Here is a 26,798-nt window from a genome sequence, read left to right on the forward strand (position 1 = left end):
GCAATTTTATGAAGCACATGTGTGGGCATATTTGTGAATGTATGTGTATAATGACAAGGTTTTCTTTATCAGCATCTGTGTGGAGAATGGCTTAGCTAATGATATCAGGTGGCATATGCTAGATGCTAAATGAACAGGAACAGTAGTATGTACTGATATTTTCCCACACAAATGTAGAGCTATTAGACATCAAAAATTTCTTCCCAAAGCCCCAGGAAGAAGGAATACTGCAGCCCAGTCACAAATGATGTTCCCAAAGTCGGAAGCAAAATGTAATACTGGGATAATTATCTAACAGGTCTGTGTGATTATACACATTGCTCTAAAAGTACCTGGTAGGATAATCTTATGGAAGAAAGATTCCTCCTGAGTTGACATCAAAGCAGACATAGGGTAAAACCAATGAAACTGAAGCTTCAAAGCACATCCTTCACATAGGCCTTTTGGAGCCTGGGCTTATATTCATTTTATTAAAGAAAAGTGTATACTCTTCAGGTTCCTCAAAATCTGGATCTACTTCTATCTGATATAGTACCCAGGCATTCATGGAGAAAGTGGGATCTGAACTAGCTTTCGAAGGAAAATTAAGTTTTGTATATGCCAAAAGGAATGAGAGCTCATTTGAGGTGAGGAGGACTGTAGGGATAGTATATGGGGTGAATTGGGAGGCAGTGAGTTGATTGATCGATGAAATCTGATTCCCCAACTCATTATCTAGGGTGTCCACAGGGCCATGGTTTAGTTATTTAGGTTCTTTGGGATATAAGAAATGGAGTACCTCTCAGTTACCTCAAGCAAGGGGAGGTTTATTGTAATAAAATTATATTGAATATTATGGGCAGGAACATGTAATCTTGGGTTGGAGGATAGATCAGGATCCAGAGACTCAACATGCGGAATAAACAGATTTTCACACTAGTCTTCCACCAACTTTGGACCTAGCTATTTTCTACCTGCTTGACTGTGTTTCCATTACCAACTGCCAAGTCTCTCTCTCTGCTGTCAATATATGTTCTTAACTCCATAATTTTTGCTTGCTTACAATATCTCCTTCCTCATGGCTCTGGTCCTGCTCTGGTCCTCATTTTCTTAACATTTCAAAATTCAGATTCCCTGAGAGGAAATTTCTGCCATGTCAGTTCACTGTTCCTTGACTAGCAAGGTCATAGATCAATGGCTAGCCTATGGCTTGGGTTTGTATAACTTTTCCAATTGGGTATGCCTGGGATGTATAGAATCCTTATACAAAATATGGCAGCCTATGGCTGCCCCATCAGCAGGGTTTGTGCAGAGGAATTTCCCTTAAGAGCGTCTGTAGGTGTGACTGGCATAACGAATGGCATGTTCAGTATAGCTGAAATAATACTAGCTAATACTTCCTGAAAGCTTCCTCTCTGTCCCTCTGTCAGGTTCTGTTCTAAGCACTTCCTATACATTCACATTGTTCCCATTTAGCTGAGGAGGAAATTGATGCCCAGCAAGTTTAAGTTACTTGCTCAGGATCACACAGCTAATAACTAGTGGAACCTGGATTCTAGCCATGTAGTAGTTTTAAGGTCCATTGTATTCTACACCATATGTGAGATTTTATCTGAGATGTTAGGAGGGCTGGTTTGTAGCAGAGACTAGAGACAGAGAAATCACTTAGGGGACTAAAGTGGGTTGCAGTGATGCAGTGGGTGGACAATAAAGGAGGAAATAAAAAAATGCAGAATGGATTGGAAAGAGAGGATTTCTCAGACATGCACAGGAAAACAAGAGCCACCTGGATTTGATGATAAGTTGGAACAGGCGTTTTGAAATAAATATTCAAATGAAACACATTATACATGCCCTCCTAACGAAAAAACAAATTGGAGAATACATTTGAAATTCCTTAGCAGTGGAAAAAATGATGAATTGACTGTTTGAAAGTAGAGTATCTAAAGACTTTATCAAGTGCTATGGAAGAAACTGTTATGTTCTTTCTTACAGAGAAGTATCATACCGTGAAAATGTCCCTGCCTCTAGATATCCCCCACAAAAGGCTGGTTAGACTAGGTTATTGAGAAACTCTGGTTTTTCTAATTTAGTCAGAATTTTGAAGGGAAAACGTCCCCCTTCTTATTTATAGCATGGAATAAAGAAAATTTCCGGGTGAGCTATACCTTCAATGTTGATATTGAAGCTTCTCAGAGTGCCCCCAGGAGACAAATGTGAGGGCCAGGAGCTGTAATAGACGTGGCAGAGGCGTGAACAATATTCCACGAGAGCCAGAAGCTAAATCACCTATTGCTATCTGTGGGGTCTGGGACACTGCTCTCAGAAGCCAATTTTTAACCTATACTCCTTCTTCCTGCATTAGGTCTCAGCTACCAGTCATCAGTTTGTAATTCCAAAACTTGTGTCCGAGTCTTAGACTTCTTTGAGTGGGTAACAATCCTGCTTCCCCCGTTGCTATGCAGCTCTACCCGATCTCAGTTCTTCTTTTTCATACCCTATACCTCTTGATGAAAACTCACACCCCTCCTAAATCACTTTTATTTCCCTTCTCTTGAATTCTTGGGGTGTTTATCATTTGTCTTATCATGAGGAAAACAGTGTTAACTGTATTCAAGGTATATTCTCTTTAGAATATATTTTAATGTTTTAAAAAGGAGAAAAGATAGAATGCCTTCAAAAGACCAGGTTTAAATCAAAGTATTAGAGGCCACCTAACCTAGTTATTTTGTAATTTCTGTTGGTCAGGGAGGCTGTAAAAACCCCAAAGATGAAGTTCCACTGAGAAGAATATATACAAATACAAATCTCCATGGTTCTCATGGAGAACCATGAGAACAATCATTAGAGGGGAGGGCCTGGGTCTATCTCTTTTGTTCCTCTGAGAAAAGAGCAGAAAAGGAAGGACAGTTTTGAAGAGTAAGAAGGGAGAACTGTTTCTTCTTGTTGGGTTGGTAGTGTGAAATAGCAGGACGCAGCGCAGACATGGTGAAGATCAGCATGCGCATAATGACTGTAGATGATGCACCAGCTGTATGCATTTCCTTAGAACTTTGCTGAAGGTTACATATTTATCTTTATTTCTTATACAAAATAATTCATTAATTGATTTTTTTAAATCAGAAAGCAATATTTTTATAGTCAGGTAATGAATTAAGAGCCAAAGGTCTAGTTTCTAGTCCTGGTTCTAGATCTACACTTGAGCAAGTCACTTTACTGAGCTTTAATTTTTTTCACTTATGAAATGGAAATAATATCAACCTGCTTAGAGACACTTTATGTAAATCATTCATTTAAACATCAAATAGTAATTAAGCTGTATTGTGGAAGCCTCTGGTCTAGTCACTGTGGGTGCATCAGTTGAACAGAAGCAGATAAAAATCTCAGTCCTTGTGGGGCTCATTGATTAGTATAATGGGCCAGGCTTTCTCCCTCCCTCCCTCCCTCCCTCCATTTCTTCCTTCCTTCCTTCCTTCCTTCCTTCCTTCCTTCCTTCCTTCCTTCCTTCCTTCCTTCCTTAAATAGTTATTTGCTGAATAGCTATTATATACTATAGGGGTATTTATAAGTGGATCAAATCTGCAAATTAATTGTTGGGCTTCGTGATGGAACAGAAATAAGGAAGGTGAAATTTAAATGGGACTTTGCTGCAAACAAGCTCTGTGACTATAAGACATAATGTTAACTCATATCCTTAGCTGTAAATGAGAGAGTTAGATTGCATGATCTCTTTAGCTTTAAAATGTGCAGTTTTGTTTATTCCTACAGGGATCACAATGGTGACTAAGAACTCTCTCGGTCTCAGGATATGGGTTGCAAATTCCAACAAATAAGATGATGGCAAAAGGCACTATGTTATACTCTGGAGTGTGATTATATGCCACTTTCTTGCTATTTCAATTGTTTCCCTACTATGTTATACCAAGGTAGGAGTCAAAAAGTGCATAATACATATTATTGTCTGAATCTGGGGAAACTCATTTGATATCAGAAGCCTAGATTTGCATTTCAACAATCTAAAATTACCTCTATTTTCCCCTCTCAAGTAGGTCAAATTCTGTTCCTATTGACTTATGTGTTTTACTTACTACTTTGACCAATGACTCCCTTTTTACATATCATAAAAATAGAAAATTTGGAAAAAATTAAATTTAGTTCAGCCCCCATCAGAATAATTTATTCATTCTAGATTAATGAAGTTTTATTATATGTGTATAACAAGAGAGGGACAATCTTATAAATATTAGATCTTTCTTATAAATATTAGATCTTTCTAATATTGTCACCAGAGATGACAATAAATATCCAAAGTTTCCAAGACACTAGTTTTACTGTCCTGGGGGTGGGAGACAGTGAGGTCGCATGGATTGTAGTTAGCACGTATTCTGGAACCTGACTCCCTGCATTGGAATCCAAACTCTGCCACATGCTGCTGGGTGACCCGAACAAGTTGCTTAACCTCTCTGTGTCAGAGAGGTTAAGCAACTTGTCGAGAAAAGATGATAACAGTGCCAACTTCAAAGAATACAATTCATTAATATTTATAAAATCTTTAGAACAGTGCCTGAAAAAATGGAAAGTACTTTATAATTTGGAGCTATTATTTAGGAGAGAGTTGAAGGTAGAGGAAGTAGGAGTAGCAGGTGTAGCACATAGAGAAGCTGGGGGTAAAAAGGGAGGTGAGAAACTGGATCGCATGCACAGGAAGGGGAAAAGGTCAGGCAGTCAAGCACAGGTGTTTCTGTGTCTTTTATTTCTTAGGCTAAGGGAAGTCTGAATATTTGAAGGTGGCTGGAAAAAAGTGAACAGAAAGATGGAAGAAAGGAGGGATGGCTGTGGGGGCAGGGTGATCTGTAACAAGGACACAGGTAATTAGAGGTGATAGGAGGTAAGTACTTATCGAATAGTTATCTGGGTTCCTCAGAAAGCCAGCCAGCCAGCCTTCACAGTATGTTATGGATCTGGCATTGAAATCCTGAAGAAAACAGTGCAGACTCCCATGCTGTTCAGGATCAGGCAGTGGAAGGGAGAAGTTAGTGAGCTACTGTGAGGTGAGTGTCTCATCCGAGGACACTAATGACATGCTAAAGAGGAACTATAGTCCTGGAGTACAGCTGGGTTATTCTGGAAGGAGCCTCACAGACAGACCAACGCAGTCTTCAACAGAGGCAGGGCGGCTCCAGGAACACAGGCATCAGGCATCTGCGGCCAAACCACAGACGGCCCAGGGGCCACCAGCAAGCCATGGCAGGAGACAAAACAACTAGCTGTGTTCAGGTGTCTGTGGGCTGGCTACTTCCACATCAATGTTTTTATCACAATTTCCATAGGAACATAATGTGGCCCAAGAGGCAAATTCAAATTGAAGATCACACACACACACATACACACACACACACACGCACACGGAGTCTTTTCTATCTTAACTGGAGTCTTTAAAAATATCCTGTAATATGGCTTAGAAAATAAATTTGCTCTAACTGAAATCTTTGGGCTCTCCTATCCAGAGAGAGACCAGCATCGTTGGCACATCGGGTATCATACATATTTGGTAATTTGGGAAGAACACACAGAGCTATGAGCTTAGCTGAAACAGGAGGAAGAGGACTTATTTTGAGCAGGAAAATCTTGGGCAGCATAAAGGACACCATCTTCGTGGTGACAAGGGGTAAAATATTTAAGAGCGGCACATCAGGGCCTATACATCCCACATAATCAGGAAGACCCATACTTGAGTGTGGATGAAAACCAGTGTATTAAAGGGGTAAAGCATTAAAAAAACTTTGGCATTGCCTGAGCTTTAGTGGGTTCTACATAGGGTTTTGACCCTTTCTCTCTGCCACCCGAGGGAATTCTTTTTTAAAATATCGCTTCTCAGTGTAGATTAAAAAGTTTTGTCCCTAGCTAAAGAGATCCTAGGCATCAGGAGCAGGAGTGGAGAAGATTATTTTCAACAGGACAGCCTTTCCAGAGTTCTCCAATCTAGGCACGCAACCTCCTCCACTACCACCAGCTAAACTTAACTTGCTAAATATGTGGCTGGTAGTGTATCCCACAAAACTGGAGTCCTACCCAGAACCTCTGAGATACCATATAGCAGTTCTATGTACCCATTCCCAGCTTCTACTTGTTTTGCTGCGAACTGCTCACACTGTGACCTTCAGAGGCTCACACAAGGGCAGAGCCAGAAGGGCCTAAGAGTTCTGTTCCCCCCAAAGCAACCATGACTGATGGATGTGGGAGTAGAAAAGCCTACACCCCTGGTTAATAAGTGAAACAAACTTTGACATGTAATTTATACTCCGGAGTTTCCCAAAGGTTCAAACTGAGGCTGGAATCACTTAAAATTTCACTCCTGCTTGGCTTCTCCCTCTGTGTCCTACTTTCCCACTTCCTTACTCATCTTCTTTTTTTCTTGGAGCACATTCTTAATAAGTCACTTGCATACAAATCTTTGTCTTAGTTTGTGCTTCTGGGAGTACTCAGCCTAGGACAGTCCTCACTTATTCATTCATTCATTCAGTCAGTCAGTCAGTCATTCAAAAATGTGCACTGAGTGCCTAAGTGCCTTCTTCCCAGTCTTGGGAAGAAGAGCAATATATATAGTTAGTTAAAATGTAACAATAGATACTCTTAAGGGAAATGTGGGGGATATAGAAATTACCCATTTCTAAGCCAAGGGAAACTTTTAATATATGAACATATTATCACACCTGAAAAAGTGACATACATATAGTAGGTTCTTGTGGGTGCTGAAAAATTTGATCAGTCTTTGTCTCATACTGTTGACCATTGAGGAGAGCCAGTCAGTTACTTAGAAATTGATTTAGTCACAAACATTTATTTGGCTCCTACTGCGAATTAGAGTTTGAGAAACTGACAAAGTATAATTTGACTAATGTGTACAATGCTATAGGAATACAATAAAAGAAATAATACTTTTCCAAGAAAATGAAAAGCTGGGGCTTGGAGGGTAAGTAGAATGAATTTTGGACAGAAGTAGAGAGAGGCATTTTAGAAAGGTAAGAGCAAACTCCACAGTAATCAGGTGTGAAAAAACATTGGCAAGTCTCAGAGTGCATAGTTTAGGGACTAAAGCAAGGCTCCCATAAAGGGGAGAGTCAGGAGATTAGAGATTAACCTGGAGATACAGGTTGGAGCCACTCAGCAGTGGGTCTTCGGTACTCCAGAACTTTATCTTGTAGCATTGGGGAACATTCAAAGATATTTAGGATTGCCAAGGTTTGCCTTAGAAATAATATGAGGGTGGCTCAGTTGGTTAAGTGTGGGACTCTTGATTTTGGTTCAGGTCATGATCTCAGGGTTGTGGGATAGAGCCTTGCGTCGGGCTCCCACTCAGCATGGAGTCTGCTTGAGATTCTCTCTCTCCCTCTGCCTCTGTCCCTTCCCCTGCTTGAGCACTCTCTCTCTCTCTCTCTCAATTAAAAAAAAAAAAAAAGAATATGAAGGATGTGTTCAAGAGGAGAAAGACTTGGGTCAGAACATTAACTAGTTAAAAATTGTTCCTAGGTTAAATCATAAATAATTTACAATATTCAACCATTTTTGATCCGAAAAAAATGTCAACTTCATATAGTTCAAACTGATTTGCTAGCCAAGAAGAACGGGGGTGAGAATCTGAACAATGGCACAAAGACTGGAGGGAAGGGGTACAATAAAAGAGACACATAGGAGAGAAAATGGGCATGAAATGAATGATGCACTGGCTGTGGGGCCAGACTTAGCTGCAGAATATTAGGTGTGACGGTAAAACAGAGTTTTCTGAGAATGATGGAGTGAATCACGGGGTGTTTGTCAGGGAAATAAGGCCCACCGGACGAGTGGCTTAGAGAGTGCAACAGGGAACTGTACCATGCTTCCCATTCCCGGCTCTATCCCATGTTACCTTGCAGCGCTTCATTTCTTCAGTTCCTTCTTTTTAAAGATTTTATTTTTAAGTAATCTCAACACCCAACATGAGGCTCAAATTTACAGCCCTGAGATCAGGAGTCACATGCTCCACCGACTGAGCCAGCCAGGCGCCCCTTCAGTTCCTTCTCTTTCTGCTACTTGACGTTGGACAGACATATGATATCCAGATTCCTACAGTTGTATCTGCTCTTCAAGTTAAGCCAACAAATAATGCAACCCCAAGTATTAAGTTAAAGCAGGCCTCCAAACAATAATCTAAGTAGCATAATAGCAGGAAGAGAAAAACCTAGTGGTCGTCTAGGGCAGCTACCCAATCTAACTAGATTGTTCTTTAACAGGGGCACACAGGGGATTCCGAAAGTCTCAGAGAATAAATAGAAAATCCTGGTTGTTTTTTTTTTTTTCCTACTCTGACCTTAATTCTGACCACTCTTCCAGAGCCACAATATTTCTGTTTTTTTTTTAATTTAAATTCAATTAGCTAACATATAGTTCATCATTAGTGTCAGATGTAGTGCTCAATATTTCTATTAAAAGTGTCACTGAACTTCTTCTGTTTGTGCTGAAATAGAAATTGGCCAAAATGTAATTTGTGTTACAAAGAAGACATGTCATTTCATTGTCCTTCAAATAACACTGCTTTCCTAAAACAGAAATTATCTATTTGCTTAACACAGTCAGGAATTGGAGAACTACATGTCTGTCTGGATAGCTTATATCATTTACGCTACTTGAAATGGGCATGCGCACGCTGTTTAAAATGATCTAACTAAACTTTTGAAGGAAAAAATACTCTAGGAATCCAATAAAAAAGACTGACTAAGGAAACATTGAATTTGATTTCTTTCTGCTTTTTCTTGTAACACTTCTTTGTGAGAATTTAATTTCATTCTGCTACTTCTTGTAAGAGAATTAGTGAGAAATGTATACCAAGGAAATTTTTTTCTTAGTATTTTTTATTGAATCCAATGAATTTAAGCTATTATTTGGAGAATATTGTTCAGGGATGGGCCTCAGCCAATAGTACAGCATTGTTCATTCATGCCACAAATACTGACTGTCCATGACCTACGTGCCAGGCACTGTGGTAGCTGCTGGAGACACAATGGTGGGCAAAACTAGGCATGGTCCCTGTGCTCATGAAACTTGTAGTCTAGAGATAGCAACAAATGCTAAACAAATAATCACAAAAATAACTTTGTTTCCAAACTACAATGAGCTCCTGAAAAGAAAATAGTGGGTATCACATAGTGGGGGACCAGTCCTAGTCAACAGGATATTCTCTGAAGAAGTGATATTCCAAGTTGAGATCTGAAGGACAAGTAGGAGTCAGCCAGCTGGTGAGGGAATTGGAGGAATACCGTAGGCAGCAGAAGCTTCAAGTACAAAGGCCCTGCGGTAGGAAGTAGGATGACACTGTTCATGATATTCATAGATGCCTAGTGTAGTCTGAGCAAACAAAGCTGGAGTTGCAGCAGAGGCTAGATCAAATAGGACCTTTGAGGTCCTGTTAAGAATTTGGTCTTTATCCTAAGAGCAACAGAAAGTCACTGAAAGCTAGAAGGTGGTAGAATTGGATTTACCTACACCAATCATTTGAAGCCAGTGAGTTTTTATTCAGTATTTAACAAGTGCTGTGATAACTGCTCTAGGGATTTAGAAGTCATACTAGGCATGGTCTCTACCCTTGTGTAATATCTGGTGTGAGATTGTAAGAGGAAATAGAGGGTGTGTCAAAGCTTGGAGGCAGAAATGAGATAGTCTTGGGAAGATAAGATCTAAAATATCTTTATTTAGTTGGCTATGGCCAATGCAAGTTGATGTATAGAGTTCTGGTTCTGCTTCTCTTTAAGAATGTTGAAGGAAGAGTCATCTGACAAAAGGAGTCATCATCAATAATTCTGTCCACTGAAACCCTCTGTCTGTTCACAGATCAGGCACCACACAAACAACTATGCATCCAGCTCCACCTCCTTACCCCACCAGTGCTCCTCAACCTTGATGTGGAGTGACCAGTTGGAAAGGTGAGATTTAGAAGCTGTCTAGATTTACAACATAGCCTTCCCCCATCTCTGCTCTGATCTGCCTTCATGGGACAAGGACGGAATATCTCTAAGAACCAAAGTGCAAATTAAGCACACACACCTGATTAAGGAGGACTAGATTCCTTCGAGAAGTTGTTTTTACAACTTCACTTAGATTTCCTCCAACTAAAATTCTCAGACTGGCTCCAGGCTGATCTTGTGACTGATCAAGTCTCATGTAGTAAAAGATCCTGCGTGTCACTGACTTTTCATACGAAGAACAGAGTCCAGGAGGATTTTAAGGCTAAGCTACCTTGTTTTGATTTGACATCAGAGCTCAGTGTACTTCCCACATGGTCAGTACACTCTTGCTTGCCCTTTGACTAGACCTGCTTTGTAGAAAACGTGTACTTCAATGAAGGGACACTCTAGAAAGCAGAACATGATGCTGAATACAATGCATAGTTGGTCATATTAAATTTCAAACATTAGCTTCCTCCCTCAAACACCTTACTTCAATATCTCTGTTATTGACTGTAGGGTTAAATGGTCATCTGGGTGTTACTCTACTGTGTGATCTTTTTTGTTTTAATGAAAGAAGATGAAAAGTTTTAATTATGTTTTTTCAAACATAGCGTACTTGGCTTTTCAAATAAGTTGAACTCTTCATTGTAATGGACAGACAGCATGTTCATTTTACTTCATTCCCTGGGTGAGGCTGGGTTCAATGACTACACTACTCCATGTAAGTTGTTAAGACGGATGTGGACATTTGAGCAGCTCAATGTCTTTAGCCATTTGTTCTCCCATGATTGAAGTAACTAAAAGATAATCACTTCTGTCTCTCAGGGGAAGATCAAAATGTGTTTTTCAATAGAGATGTAGCATGCGACAATGCCTAAAGGATACCAATAAGCTGGTTGATTCTGGAACATAGCTTAAGTCCCGGGGCCAATAAAATTTTTACTCAACTCACCTTTATGGTCCTACATCCTTCTCTTAAATATCTGCATGTAATCCACCTATTCTGGGCATTTTTTTTTTTCTGTAAACACAGATTTCCTTGGAAAACAAATGAAAGGAAAAGAAGGGAGATATCCAGTTCCCATTTCTTTATTGGTGGGCTCATTCTCATTTCATTTCTAATTTTTAAAGTAAATTCTATTGTCCTTTCCCTTCATTATGAAAATAAGCCAGGCTCTCTACAGAAACTTTGCAAAATAAGGAAAATTAGAAAGAAAAGCAGCTTCTTAAACTTTACTTCCACTACTCAAGAAAATCTCACCATCATTTTAGTAAATTCCTTTTCATCTTTTTCCCCTGCACTTCCCTTGATTTTGTTTTACATACTTAGGATAATATTATATGTGCATATTGTATCTTGTTTTGACCCAATTTAACATAAAAGAAACATTTCCCAGACTATTTATAAATTCTTTAAAAAGTAATTTTAATACTTACATGTATCTATTAAAAGAATACATTGTAGTTTACTAATCATAATCTGTGTTCAAATTTGGCACCACAACGAATGGAAATATATCATTACCTAAAGACTGAAATGCAATTTAAAAATATTTGTGATTGTTTTTATCAGAAGTTTACTTTAGGAAATAAATAGCATGTAAATTTTTAATATTTTTTAAAGATGCATATAGTGTGACTGCTTTCCAGGAAACTATAGAGATTTGAAATTTCATCAGGAATGTTGGAGAATTTCTGCTTTGCTTCATCCTAACCAGCACTGTATATTATTTTAAAACACACACACACACACACACACACACACCATTGGTTTGATAGGAGAAAAATTGTATTTCATAGTTATTTCAATTTGCTTTCTTCCTTTTATCCTTCTAGGGTATATACACTGATTTGGGGCTTGTTTTTATGGCAAGATTATTTGACCACTCAATGTGTCTACAATTGATACAGCATCATGATTTGATTATTCTACTGGACTACAAGTTTGGAAACCAGAAAAATTACTTATAAAAAAATATACTTAGCATAATTAAATAATTCAGAAGCTTAAGTGATCCAAAATACCAGAGTTATTTAAATTGCTTTTATTTACAAAACATACGTGTAATTACTTCAAACAAGAATGTTTCGATGTCTAAGACATATGTATTTCTCACTTACACCTTCTCCTCACACCATACCAAAAAAGTACCCCTACCCATGCTTATTACATCTTTCTCTCTCTATTCTAACAGATAATGAAAGAACGGAGCTGACTTTTTATTGAAATTCCTGCTTCCCTGAGTTTGTGTGTTTCTTCCCACCTGAGAAGGAGAATTTATGTTTGATTTGGATTGTTTCTTCATTTTCATCTTTTTAAAAAATTCAATGTTTTTTCTTGCCAGTAATACCCACTGAAACCAGGTTTATGATCATAATTTGTGACTTTGAGTGTTAAATTGGCTTCTGGGACTAGGTTTTGAGGACATTTTTAAGAAGCTGGGGGTGATTTCACAGATAATGATTGGTGAAAAAGTGAGAAAAAGAAAAACCCATTTTCTAGGAGTTTTCCCCCACTTCAAACCTTTGCCTGAATCTCAACCAGTGTGGACATCTTTGCATTTTATGGTAGTTTTGATTTTATAATGAGTTTGAAAAAATCAGTATAAGCTTTCAACAGTGAAAAGTCAACATTTTGAGAGAAAGAATTCAATTAATAGGACATAAACTTTAATGGGATAGAAGAGGGTGCCGGATGGAGGCAAGAGGGCATCGTTACGGAAGATACTTATGCCAGATGTGTGATGAATGTATTGGAGATACCGTGTCCCTCTGGGCTAAGCTTGGAACTAAACATCTTTAGGTCTGTATTCTGGTTATGTGTCACTGTGTAACTCAGCAATCAACGTCAGTGTTATTTGTCTTTGGAGACTGAAAGTAGTGGATGCAGCTAAGGGCTTTCCTGAAATGTCACAGGAAACAATACTGAGGCTACAGGATTAACTGTTGTGTTAGAGCAATAAAAATCCAGGCGCAGCCCTCTGATTTACCACTATCTGTTCAGGATTTCTTAAACTTTCTTCCCACGTGGCATACAAAAAGGTAAAATTAATAAGTGACATAGTTATTCAATATCAAATTTTGTTACTTTTTGAGAAATAAAGAAATCTATTTTATCTGAATTGAAATGAGAAACTCTATGAACTTTTAACAAATACTTTTGAGTCACTGGATGTCTTTCAGATAATGTCCTTACCTGTTTGTAAATTCAACCAATCTTTCTTTCTCTTGCCTTTCTTCCCCAACCCCGCCCCTTCCTCCTTCTTTTTCCTCTCCTCATTCACTTAATTCAACACGTATTTATTGAGTGTCCTTTAAGCACTGTACTAAGGGCCATGCTGTCACCACCTATGAGGACATCTTAGGAAGACACGATAATATGGTATCAGTAGTTTTGCCATAGGAGCCTATACTGTGACTCTACTCTCCTCCCTGTCAACTAGATTAAACCAGAACAGTGAGTCATTCCTTGAAATAGTTGAGTCAGTTGCGGGTTAGCTGGAAACCACAATTATTTTCATTCAAACTTGTATTTTAAATGGCTTTATGTAACTCACACGAAGATGATGCTGTACACAATCCCTTTATTCAGATTTAAATTCAATGAATTTTATTGAGCAAGTAGAATTTGCCAGCAATCATAAGAATGCCCATGCTTCTGTTACTGCTATCTGCCCATCATCCATCCATGTGGTTGTCTAGTTGCCATATGTTTTTTTATTTTATTTTTACAAAAGAGGCCTAGGGCTACAGAGGGCTTGCCCAATGTCACATGGCTAATATAAGTAAGAATTTAGATCCAGTGTAAGTTCTTTGATTCCAGGTTTATTTTCTTTCTATAGTACAGTGGGGATGTGAGATCTGTTTCAATAATATTCCATTTCTAAGACAATGTGATGTAGTCTTAGAAGCATGGGTTTTGGAATGAAACTTGGATTTAAATCCGGCTGTGTCACTCACTAACTCCATGACCTTGAGAAATTTAATTGCATTGAATCTCAATGAATTAATCTATAAATTAAAGATAATAATACTTACCTGTGGGGTTATTGTGATAATGTATGTAAAGTGAGTCTAACAGAGTAGATACTCAGTAAGTACTGACTGCAATAAATTCTTTATCCAGACTTATCTCCAGCTATATAATATGAGTTCTCAATTTCAACTACAAACTGGCTTCCTGATTGTGTAGGCTTACATGTCATGGACAGAATCAACTTCAAATCTCTTGATGCTGTTCTTGCTTATAATACCTCATGATTATTTTTCCCCATGTAAAACCTACACTTCTCCCACATGTACAAATTTGACCTTGTCCTTGGGTCTTGAACAGTTAGAGTATCTTTTTTCTCTTCTTAACTCTATGCTACTCTGAAGTTACACAGTGATCATTTTGATGATTATTGTATTATTCTTCAAATATTTTCATTATGTATGTCTTTTTCCCTTAACAAAAATTCTATTTCATGGTGGACAGGACCCTTTTCTTATATTTTCTTCATAGATCTCTTAGCACTAGTGCAGTATTTGACACCAAGAAAGATGCTCCTTATTTGGTAAATTCTCAACAAAAGTAACATTTATGTACAATATTAGCAGTTGCAAATTTAAATGAATGTGATAGAAAGCCCTTTATTTCCATGTTGCTATTTAACTTGGGAAATTTTATGTTAAACTTTTCTGATTTAAAAATGGTAGTCCAGGGGCACCTGGGTGGCTCAGTCGTTAAGCGTCTGCCTTCGGCTCAGGTCATGATCCCAGGGTCCTGGGATCGAGCCCCACATCAAGCCCCGCATTGAGCCCCGCATCAAGACCCACATCGGCTCCCTGCTCCGCAGGAAGCCTGCTCCTCCCTCTCCCACTCCCCCTGCTTGTGTTCCCTCTCTCACTGTCTCTCTCTCTGTCAAATAAGTTAATAAAATCTTTAAGAAAAAATAAAAATGCTAATCCAGGCAGAATAATCACTTGTGGTTTAACATGATAATGTTTATTAAAATTCTATAGATGAAAGTCATAAGGTAATAAAATGATTGGAAAAGTTTGAAAAATAATGACTATTTGGTAAAGATATTTCTCACATAATTAGGAATGATCTTTGTCCAATTAGTTTGAAATCTGATGGAAAGACAGTATATGTATGTATAAAATACTTTTGAAGCTTTAATTTTTAATCCACAGAAATGTATCCATTTCATTAAATTCACCCAAAATAATAAGTTCTGTAACATATGTTCTCAAATATTCAGGATCATGATTCAGCAACACACTGATTTTTAACAAGTGCTTTCCTCCTCATTTTTTAAATTATCTTGCATAAACATTGATTCTCATAATTACGTAATGAGGTTACACTGAGAATAGAACTAGCCCTCAAAATAAAATGAATTTCTGCCAAAGAGTTACATGTGGAGAAACAGGGCTTGATCTACAGTTTTATTGTAATTATAGTACCCACTGTAGAGCTCTGTGGAATACATATGCAAAAAAATCCGTGATATTAATATGCTTTGCAGCTGAGTTGTATAGACCTGGTTCTTGACTACGTATAATATATTCTGTGTAATTTTAGACCTGTGACTTTTGTGTTGGAAGAACGAATTCCTGCCTACTCCCACCTCCATCTGATTACAGATTTCCTACAGCACCACCACAAGCCAATGTGAAATAAACAAACAAACAAAAATAAACACCCAACTATGCTGCTCTCAGGAGAGGGTATTGTGAAGAGGAGTGGCATATAAGGGAATGGCATACAGGGAATATTAGGTTTGGAAAATTAGGCTTCTATGAGAAGCTACATTTATCCAAATTCTCCCAAGGAGGGAGGAGAAAACTAGAGTAGTTATGTTTTATATGTAAATGTGTATATGTGTCTTACAGTTATAAGTGGATTTTGATCCATGAAATATGTGAAAATTCAGACAGAGTTGAATTACTCCACATTTTTACTGTCTATAAGAATGACTTTTAAAAATTAAATAATAAAACCCAGATTATAAAGGAGCCATATAAACTATTTAAGAGAAAAATTTTTTTCAACATCTTCAGTAGTTGGAGGCACACTCAAAAGAAACTTATTGCTAAGATAATTATTCAGGTACCTTAAGGATCCGTATAAGATATACCTAGCTTGATATACTTTTAATGACGATGAATACTTCAATGTTTAATTGTTGTCTTAAAAATATTTGTGCTCATATTTTTCATTAATCCAGGCTTTTACTGAATATTTTGTTAATTCAAAATATCTCTAAGCTCATCCCATGGATAAAAGTGTTTCTCCATTTCATTCAGGTTCTAAGGCTTTATTTTTTTATTATCTGAAGTGCCTTTTTATATAAAAATGATTTGTACAAAATGTATTTTTAAGAGCTTTTATACTTTGTTTTAACAAAATTCTCAATCACATTGTAAGCTCCTTGTGGGCAGGACCCATGTTTATGTTTTATGTATCTCTTGTACCTACAGAGCCTAGAACAGTACTAAGCTCACAGAAATTACTCAATAAAAACTTGATGGAGAGGCTAAGTGGCCAGACTGCAATCTATGTGAGTAATGCTTAAGACAACTAGGTATGCGCACTATGGGTGAGGGTGGACAATTGTTTCTCTATTTACTCTTCCTCTTTGATATTATGCCATTAAAAAAATTAATTCCAGTATAGTTAACATACAGTGTTATATTAGTTTCAGGTGTACAATATAGTGATTCAACAATGCTATACATTACTCAATGCTCATCATGATAAGTGTGCTCTTAATCCCCATCACCTATTCACCCATCCCTCCTCCTACCTCTCCCTCTGGTAACCATGTTTTTTCTCTATAGTTAAGAGTCTGTGTTATGTCATTTTGTCTAGTCTAAATTTGAGTGGCACAAGGGAGTCTTTTCTATACTTCTTGAAGAAAACAACTGTAAATATTTGTTGAGTATGGGATGATTACTTTTAGAAAAAGAATAAATGAGATAAATATAAGTCTGCATATAAAATAACTTGTCTTTTAGTTAGCTATGTCATTTCTTCTTACCTTAGTATAGAGCTGGATTTTAACTCTATACCTAGAGATAAATTAAGGTATTGCTGAAAATGGATAGCCTGTGAAATAAAATGAACATAATTTGCCCATATGAGGACAGTAGAAAATTTTCATCTTATGAATTCTTTGAGGAAAGTATAGTGTACTCTTTTTTGGAAACAAGTAAACCAGAGCCTTAGTAAATGAACAATAGTCTTTATTTGATTTCTTAATGAAAGTTAGTAATTGCTGATTATAGTTTTCATTAGTTTATTGATTTAACTTACAACTTAAATGTTGAATCCTTTTAAATGCTTTGAAAATGGACAAGAAATACTTGTGCAGCATTACCTTGAGAAAATAATTTTTTAAATGACAGGTGTACATAGAAAACATGAGAACTTAAGCACTGAAATGCTATGGCACAGGAAGGGCAGAAGGAATTACACACCAAGAAGAGCGCCTAGGTGGCTCAGTCGGTTAAGCGGCTGCCTTTGGCTCAAGTCATGATCCCAGGGTCCTGGGACTGAGCCCCACGTTGGAGGGGGGGTGTCTCTGCTCAGCAGGGAACCTTCTTCTCCCTCTCCCTGACACGCCCCCTGCTTGTGCACGTGCACTCTTTCTGTGTATGTCAAATAAATAAATAAAATCTTTCAAAAAAAAATTACACACCAAGAAAACACAATGCCATTAAAAACACAAGATTAAACCAAAAAGAGACTACTCATAGAGATGCAGGAATAAAACAGAGGGGTGTAAATTTGTTACAAGATTGGACAAAGTATGATCAGTAATATATGCTCCATGAATTCTTGCTGATTGGTGCCGTGGTGGTAGTGGGTGATGCTGCTGCTGCTGGAGAAGAATAAGAGATAGGCAAGCAAATTAAGTGAATGTCATACTAAGAGAATAAGCAGGGATTGGGGAAAAGATAATAATATATTTTCAATAAGACTTTGGAACAAAGGAAAACAAACAATTGAGGTCATCTCTTTTCTGTATATCTAACCATCCTTTAAGTTCTGTTAAATCTACAAGTATTTCTTAATTCTGTCTCTCCAACTTCACTGCCATGGTCTATATCTACGCCTCCATCATGTCCCATCTGAATTACCCCAGTAACTTGTGTCCTACATCTGGTCTTGGACCCTTCCATTATCTCCAGCTGCTACCACTGTGATATTTTGTTAATAAAATGAAAATCTGTTCATGTTATTTTCCTTCCTAACATCCTTAACATTTTCCTATGGCCTTCAGAATAAAGTTAAAACAACTTAACTTAGTCCATAGGGCTTTCTACAGTCTAGTCTCCCCTGAGCTTCTGGTGTCCTCTTCCATGTCTGCCTTGTTTTCCAGCAATGCCAGACTGCCATCCCACGTCTTTGTGCTGCTTCACACAGGCTGTTCCTTCTATGCTGGATACTCCCTTTTCTTCTCTACGTGATTAAACCTAACTCACCTCTCATGAGTTTCAGCTCAAGTATCAGTTCTTTCAGGAAGTCTTCATGATAAAACCTCTGTCTGTGCTGTAACTCGCTGGCTTATTTACCCATCTTCTTTGCATGGCCAAGGCAGGGAATATGTATCTCATCTCCGTGTCTGTTGTGTGACATAGACTTGGCATTCAACAAGTCCTTGCTGGTGAAAGAAAGAACACAAAGAATATGTGCAACAATGAGCTATGAGTTTGAGCAAAAGCAATAATTCAGGATAATTCAAACCGTGTGTATGTTACTTAAAGCAGGCAGTTAGCCACACTTCCTGAATAACCATTCAATGCTTGGCTTTCCAGTCACAGAACTAGTTATATATTTACACTTGGCTTTGGCAGAGATTCTGTGGAGGTAACAGACAAAGCTGAGAAAGAGCCCCACAATCTTATCTCACTTGGCAAAAGTTTAGATGCAAACTTAGAAACTCAAGGAGAAAAAACAAACTGAAATATTGCTCTCCAACTTCATCCAGCATTTCTTCAAAGGCAGAATAGTGTAGTCTTGTAGAGGCAGCTCAGTCTTTAAGGTTGGATAGTCCTGGGTTTGTATCCTGACTGACACTAGGTAATTATGTGACCTTGAAGATTCTATATTTAATATCCCTTAGCCTCAGTTTCATTATCTGTACATCAGAGTAACACCCATCTTATAGGGTTGCTGCAAAGATTAGAGATGACACGTGTGAGGCCATTATTCTTAAGACCACTGTAAGTCCCCAGAGGTAAAAGATGGCCCAAAGAAAGCCATTTACAGGATACCTCAATTTTGAGTAAGCAGCTGGAATTTGAATCAGAGAGATAGAAATCATGTGTGTGCCAAAGCAGCACACAAGCATAATAGGGCCCCAGGCAATTTTGCTATAAGCTCTTTGCAAACCTCCAATTGCCCTTTAAGGAGTTAACTTGAATTACCAACAGCCAGCTGCTGAACCAATGGGATGTCCCCTGCAGGTGCCAGCAAGAATATTCCTGCAAAAAATGAGAAGGTGGTTTTGAAATAAAACTCACACATAAGTACTTGTGACATTAAAGAGGAAACAGCCTGAGGCTAAAGCCTCCATTAATATTCAGAGCAAGATGTGGGTTATGGGATAGTAAGGAACAGAAGAGAAGTAGTAGAGTCACCAGTAAAGGCTACACGATCTGGGCCTGTTTCAGGTTGGTCTCTGGACTGCATCATGGTACCAGGGCCAGTTGGTATTAAGAAAGACTGTCTCCCAGGGCCATCTGTTCATGAAAATAAGGGGTGAGGTTCTAGGTTTGGTCTACAGGGCAAATAGATTAGGGTTACAGAACCCAGTTGTGCTACTCTTAACTCAACCTACAATTACTGCCATATTGCAAAACCCCCCCATTGATACCACATGGGAAAATGATAGATGCTGTAAGTGAACTCAGAGATTTGGTGTAGCATTTCCTGAACTTAACTAATTATACCGATCATCCAAAGTTTGTTAAAATAGAAAATCCAGGTCTCTCCTCTGGAGGTTATGAGTCAGAAAGTCTGGCATGGGAACCTAGTGTTCTTTATTTTTTAAAATAAGCTCCTCCAGATGAGTATCTTCATCAGACAGGCTTGACAACATTGATATAGTCCAACAGTTCTCAAAGTATTATCCCCAGACCAGCAGCAGGAGTATCACTTGGGAATTTATTAGAAATGGAAATTCTTTGGTCCCATTCAGATCTACTGAATTGAAATTGGTTGGAACCCAGAAATGTGTTCTAGAAGCCCTCCAGCTGATTCTCATGCACATGAAAGTTTGAGAACTACATATATCAAATGTGTTAACAAAGACCTGGAAGCTGGGAGTGTAGGGTAGTAGTAGGAATTATGCCTAGTCCAAATTTTTCTAGGACTTGGAAAGTCATGGTTTCAATCCAGGTGCTGACTGTTGATCTTCCCTTGATATTACTACCTTTTTTTTCTATTTTCTAAGCAGTGGTTTGTTTTTGTGGATCTCATTTGGTTTCCCAAATGATGAAAGCCATGTCCCCTTCTCCTTCCTGATACAAAGGTACTTCATTATTTATTTTCTTACTTGAAAGCCTTCTGTTGCTTAGCTCCCATCTAAGGACATTGGTTGAAAGCCCAATTGACTCTATTTATGATTAATGTTCATAGTTCTATCAAAATGTTTTTCACTATTAGTATGTACTGACTGAGCTGCTACAATATTTTTTAAAGGGAAGTATAAGAAGAAGACAAACTGTCTTGCTCTCCTTCTAAGTCTCACTATTTTTCATCCTTTGGAAGGCCAATGCACTGCCTAGAGATATTGTCCATTTTAAAAATAGCCATCATTTTGAAGGCTAACTCCTGGGATCACAGCTAACATGCAAATATTCCCATTTAATATACAGGAGCAGGGATAAAAAAAGGAATCATTAATGAGCCAATGAGACTATTTGCTGGCACAGTAGTGAAGAAGGTGTATTAGTTTGCTAGGCTTCTATATCAAAGAACCACTGACTGGGGGGCTTAAACAACAGACATTTATTTCTTGTAGTTTTGGAGACTGTAAGTTAGACATCAAGGAATTGGTAGGGTTGCTTCCTTCCATGAGCTGTCACAGGAGAATCTGTTCCATGCTACTCTCCTAGTTTCTGGTGGTTTGCTAACAATCTTTGGCATTCCCTGGCTTGTAGACATATCACCCTACATAGTGTTCCCCTTATGTGTGTGTCTTACATCCTATTTTCTTCTTTTTATAAGAACACAAGTCATAGTGGACCAGTCTATTGCAGTATGACCTCATGTTAACTAATTGGGTCTGCAGTGGCCCTATTTTCAAATAAGGTCACATTTTGAGATACTGGGGGTTAGGACTTCAACATATGAATTTGATTAGGGGTGAAGGAGACAATTCAACCCTTAACAGATGTGTTGTTTGATTTAGGGAGGAAGCCACATGTACACTCCAAAATAATAAGACCTAAAATGGTGCTGCTTCTGGATTTAATGGGTTTAGGGATTGAATAAAAATCTCAATGTGCATGCCAGCCCTGGCTCCAATTAGGAAAGATAAATCAAAAGTGATCATATGTCTGACACTGAAATATCTGCAAGTTTTTCCAGTAAATAAACAATACAAAGCTCATAAACAAGTGTTAGGAAAGATATTTGTGTTGTTTGTATCAAATTATAAATGATCAAATTAGACTAAAGTCAAATTGCTCTATTTATGTTGGAAAGAGTGGGAAGTTGTAGGACTAACTGTAAAGTTATCAACTCAAGTTGATTTCATTGCTTTGAACAGTCAGATTTTTTCCCTGGTAGTTTCCAAATAAAAGCAATATACTCACCTAGAGGTTGAAGTTTTAAGGGAAGCTAGATGCTACCCACTTGAAGGAGGGTAATTAAGGGGCACCTCGGTGGCTCATTTGGTTGAGCGTACAACTCTTGATTTCGGCTCAGGTCATGATCTCAAGGTCATGAAATTGGCCCAGTATCAGGTTCCACACTCAGAGTGGAGTCCGCTTGAGAGTCTCTCTCTGCCTCTGCCCTTCCCCCTGCTTACATGTGAAATCTCTCTCAAAATAAATAAATAAATAAAATCTCTGAAGAAAAAATTAAAAAAGAGGATAATTAAGGATGTACAAAGTCATTTGAAAGAGGCATTTAAATAGGTATATGATGCTATTAGTGAACACTGAGGGTAATAGTAGTCTAGCTAATGCCTTCTTGAGCTAGATTAGCTTATTTGGAGATTTTTAATTACAATTTTGTGCTTGTACGTAGATTTGCCTTCAAAAGAGCATAACAGGCAATTATATCTCTCCTTTATCTGCTAATTAAAGTCTCATCTTGGGTTAAGGGTCAACTGCTTCTCCTACTCTTTTTAATGTCAAGGTCCAACTGTTGACACCAATTCATGATGGAACTTTGGAGGCTTCTAAAGGCTATCCATGATCACATTGAACATTGTTTGGCCTTTGTTTCTGATGCACATATTGTTAATCCGATCCTGACTTAAAGGTTGTGCCAATAAAATTCCATTGGCTGTTCTTTTTTATTTCATCCCTATATTTACATACCACCCCCCGTACTTTTAAAAAAGCTAAATAATGGTTCACAAGGCACGTACTTATGTTCCAAGGAAGTGATGCAATTGTTTTTGGCAAAATAATGAAACTTTCAGCATAGTTCTGAAGTTCTCTTTGTATCAACACTTCTTGCTGTGTTTTCAGTTAGAGTGGGAGATCTTGCCAACAACTGGCTGTTACTAATCTGGTTCACAGCTGAATAAATCATTTTCTTGAAACAGTTCCCCATCAAAACCTAATTATAAATGCCTATAATTACCCAGGGTATCTGTCTATACACTAATGGTGGTAGGAAATAGAGGAACTGCATTGATATGATCCATTTGACGACGACACCCACCACGTACTTAATAATCTCACACTTCACATTTCAGACTCTGAAACAATAAAGGAAACTAGCCTTTCTTTAGGGTGGAGATGGCGATCCAAACCTGTAGATGTTCTCCTCTTAGGCAAGGATGGAAACAGAAACTGGCGGTGGCATAAACAGGAAAAGTTTAGTTAAGACCAATCTTAGACTGGGCATTGGGAAATTCCTCTGTGTCTTAGGTTTACATTAGATAGCTGGTTATTTGTCTGAAAAATAAATGTATAATTGTGTGTAGAAAGGAGATCAGTGGCCCTAAAATATATTTCTGTAACAATTCCAGTGATGAATGCATGATAAAATCAAACAGAATTATAAGTCTTTCAAGCAGGAGGTTCTGCTTCGTGAACCAATGACCAATTTCTCATGATATTTTTTTAAAGATTTTATTTATTTGAGAGAGGGAGAGAGAGAGCATGAGCACGAGTTGGGGGAGGGGCAGAGGGAGAGGGAGAAGCAGGCTCCCCGCTGAGCAGTGAGCCCTACATGGGGCTTGATCCCAGGACCCTGAGATCATGACCTGAGCCAAAGGCAGATGCCTAACTGACTGAGCCACCCAGGTGCCCCAATTTCTCATGATATTATCAGAAGTGTTACAAGAAGTTTTTATATCTCTATGTCACTTCTGGGGAAAGAGGACAAGGTCAGGATAACTGCAAGTGCTTCCAATCTCTGCTGATAGAACAATATCAGATTGTTCAGAGAAGGAGAATGTCTCCACCACATTTTAGAACTGTTCTTAATAAAGATTTTTCTTCCTCTTCCTTCCTCCCCTCTTCCCTCTGCCTGTCTTCCTTCCTTCCTTCCTCTTTACTTCTTTCTTTCTTTCTTCAAATATTTATTAAATTATTGAAATCCACTTGATTGTGTGTTACTTGGGAATAGGAGTTAGAGAATGATGTGAATCTATATAATGCAAAGGGAAAGGAGAAGTAACATTTTTAAAATTTATAATATATAAGTGTTTTATTCACTATCCCATATAACACTCACCACCATCCCACAAGATTATTACTGTAAACTTCTTATTTTAGAGGTGAGAAACTTGAGGCCCATCTCTAGAGTAGGGCTTGATTAACTCACTTTCCCAAGGTCTATAACTTAGATGCTTGAATTCCTATTCAAACCCAGGTTTGCTTGGCTACAGATCTTGTGTTTTCACTGTAACCTTCAAGATGTTTCCAGTGTTTAAGATGGTCTGCAAATAGACAAAATGTTAGAAATTATGTTAGCTACAAGAAAGCAATCATAGTTCCTTAGAGAAATGATGGGATTTAAAAATGTAGCACTCTTCCCCATTTCCTTCTCTCTTCATGTAGGAGAAGGTGAAAATGCTCTGAAGCTGTGGGACTTTTTTTTACCAAAACACATGGCTGTGCAGGATACCTCACCTCAATTTCATTTTCAATGATATATTTCTAGTTTTTTTTAAACCCTTGTTCTTTTTTCCTTCTCTTTTTATATTTTATAATTTTATTTATAATTTTATAATTTTATTTTATAATTTTATTTACAATTTTATTTATAATATTTTATAGTTCTTTTTATATTTTATATTTTATAAATGTAGAAAACATAATTTCATCTTCATTCTGTGATAGCATATGCTGTTAAAGTCAAGATACAGTATTGAATTTCCTTCCCCAGAGGTAGAAGGTCCTGCGCTGGTGAAGGGAAAGAGGGTGGTAGCCTGGAAATCAGAAGTGCTGGTTTGGGATACATGCTCTTCCACCTCCCATCTATGTGAACTTGGTAAATGACTTAAAAGCTTAAAGCTACAGTTCATCATCTGCACCAAAGATCTTAACGCCCTTTTGCAAGATCGCTGTAAGGCTTGATATGAAGACAGTACAGAAAGTGCCTATACATTTTTAAGAGTCATGCAGACACCCCACTCTAGCATGGCCGGTCCTGAGCCCAGGGAACACCCTGCTGAACTATCATGGTACCGACCCCCCCCCCCCAACCCCACACACTCCAGAGAGCTTCATCAAAGTCCTCTCTAAAGACTAACCAGGAGACCTGTCTGGCTTAGCAGACCTAACAAGCTAGAGGCATCCTCTCTGTCATCCTGGGTTCAGGTGAAAGGTATCCCCTTGCCCTTCTCCACCCAAAGGCTCAAAATACCACGTTGGAGCTTTAGTCTTCTAATGCAAGTTAATTCTTACAAAAACACAGCTATTTTAATGAATGATTTAATGAGAGCAGTTTGTGACAGTGGAGTGGGAGGAGGGCAGAGAGCATCAGGCACACAGAAAGAGACAGGTGTGCTCGTGACTAGGGGGGAGTCTGCAGGGAGACAAGGAGAAGTGAGGGGATAAATGACAGGTTTTATCCCCCCATTTCTGCAGATTCTTCAGATTCAGTCCTTCCTACATGGATATATTCTTCTAGATTTTTAGTCTATTTGTTATTACCCTTCTCAAAAATGCCTATTGTCATTGAACATCATCTATGGTTTGGCGTCCTGCTTGGCACTTGGCAAATTGTAGAGCACACTTATGCTATTGTCTCTTTTTTACAGCTGAGAAAAAGATGGATCAGAGAGCAAGCAAAGTGCAGAGAATGATGAAAAACAGGTCCATTCGAATGCAGACCTCCTGACCTTCTGCCAACTATACTGTCTGTCATACTTCCCTAATTTGGAAATTTGTATTTCCCTTCACCTAAAGAATGTGAAGGAAACTTTACAAGGCAAGAAAACAACGTTATACAGTAGTGGCAGCCTCAACAACAATAAAACCCCAAATCTTAGTTTCTTAAAACAACAAAAGTTCTTTTGCCTTCACTTAGCTTGCCTGTTGAGAGTTGGGTGTGGAGACTCGGTTGCAGGTCATCCTCATCAGAGACTCAGGCTAACCGAGGCTTCCAACATCGCTGGACCCCGCAGTGGTGGAAGGGAGAGCGGCAGAGCATAGAGCAGCACCCACATACTTCTAGAGCAAGCAGCACGCTGTGCCAGTCGAAGAGAGTGAGGAAGATAATCCTACTATGTGCCGAGAAAAAGGAGAAGTGGGAGTACTAGTGAACAGCACTAATATGTACCCCAGCATCTCAACAGAAAAGATAGAATAAAAATGAAGAAATTAACCGCAGAAGTACTGAGTTTAGAAAGCAAGGTCCCTTTCAGCTCATTGTTTGATTCCAAGCCCTGCTTATTTTAAGCCTTTTTCATGTGTTGACTTACTTGCACGGTGGGAGATTTTCAGCAACTGGCACCATTTTAAATATGAGGAGATACAGGCATATTTTTAGCAAAGCTGAAAAAAACAGGTTGGTCATGGAAATTACCCAGTTTAGATTTAACAGCATATGGTTCACAATTGCTAGACGTTGTTGCTTTAGTAAGTGGAAAATTTTTCATACGCATGGTGTTAACACAGCACATCTCTGGAAGAAATGCAAGAGTGTTTTAGTATTTTGTGTAGAACAGATGTATCTGGAGTGCTTGTAGAATTTGGTGCCCTTTTCAGGTGAAATGAAGCTATGGATCTGTGAACTGATCTGTACACTGTCCAGGTTATTAGTTATGTCCAGCATATTCTTTTTTTAAATTTTTATTTATTTATCTGTTTTAGAGAAAGAGAGAGCATGAGTTGGGGCAGGGGAGACAGAGAGGGAGGGAAAGGGAGAATCTTGAGCAGACTCCAGCCCAGCATGGGGCTTGATCTCACCATCCTGAGATCATGACCCGAGCAGAAACCAAGAGTCCCATGCTTGACCAACTGAGCCACCCAGGCTCCCCTATTAAAGCACATTCTAATTCAAAATCATTAGACTGGTAAAAGCTTCTACTTTTAAGATTCTGTAAAACCTACATTGACCTTGAATTAATAAAGCTAGGAAGTGCGATGCATGTAAAGGTCTTTAAGGAAGGCAGGGTTCATATCCCCATCCTGAAGTTATTTCCTGTAAGA

General features: G+C 38.3%; 1 protein-coding gene and 1 long non-coding RNA gene across 2 annotated transcripts in view; one reads left to right on the forward strand and one right to left on the reverse strand.

Annotated features, from left to right (window-relative positions):
- The window catches only part of PTGER3 (prostaglandin E receptor 3), a 105,891-nt gene that overhangs the window by 66,659 nt on the left and 12,434 nt on the right, over positions 1 to 26,798 (forward strand).
- Positions 17,579 to 21,887, reverse strand: LOC116645750. Its single transcript, XR_004302022.1, has 3 exons — positions 19,380 to 21,887; positions 18,435 to 18,613; positions 17,579 to 17,830 (listed from the first exon to the last, which is right to left on the reverse strand). It is a non-coding gene; the product is annotated as an uncharacterized LOC116645750 (long non-coding RNA).

The sequence above is a fragment of the Phoca vitulina genome, unplaced genomic scaffold (assembly GCF_004348235.1).
Source record: "Phoca vitulina isolate PV1807 unplaced genomic scaffold, GSC_HSeal_1.0 scaffold2, whole genome shotgun sequence".
Lineage (NCBI taxonomy): Eukaryota > Metazoa > Chordata > Mammalia > Carnivora > Phocidae > Phoca > Phoca vitulina.